Source organism: Cynocephalus volans, chromosome 9 (assembly GCF_027409185.1).
Source record: "Cynocephalus volans isolate mCynVol1 chromosome 9, mCynVol1.pri, whole genome shotgun sequence".
NCBI classification, from domain to species: Eukaryota; Metazoa; Chordata; class Mammalia; order Dermoptera; family Cynocephalidae; genus Cynocephalus; species Cynocephalus volans.
Window position 1 is genome coordinate 47,699,487 of NC_084468.1, and position 470 is coordinate 47,699,956.

Consider the following 470-nt stretch of genomic DNA (forward strand, 5'->3'; position numbering starts at 1 on the left):
GCCTCTTTTAAAAGGGCACTAATCTTATTCACAAGGGAGGAGCCCTCATGACCCAATCATCTACCAAGGGCCTCACCTGTTTATACTATCACATTGACGACCGTTTCGACATATGAATTTGGGGGGACGCATACAGACCATAGCAGATGTTTAAGGTGCTATGATAGTAAATGGATGCAAACTGATTGCAGAGTCTCTTAGAACAGTGTTGTGCAAACTTCCATGTGCATACAACCACTTAGTGTTCTTGTTAAAAATGCAGATTCTGATCTAGCTGGTCTGGATTGGGGTCTGAGATTCTGTGTTTCTCACATGCTTGAAGCTAATGCTAACGAGGCTGGTTCTAGACCACACTTTGAGTAGCAAGAATTTGGAAAATCACAGCTTTCAGTCAGTCATCTCCATAGGAGCTATTGTTTCTCTTTGATATGCTTATTATTCAGCTAAAAATCTGCAGAGGACTCAATACA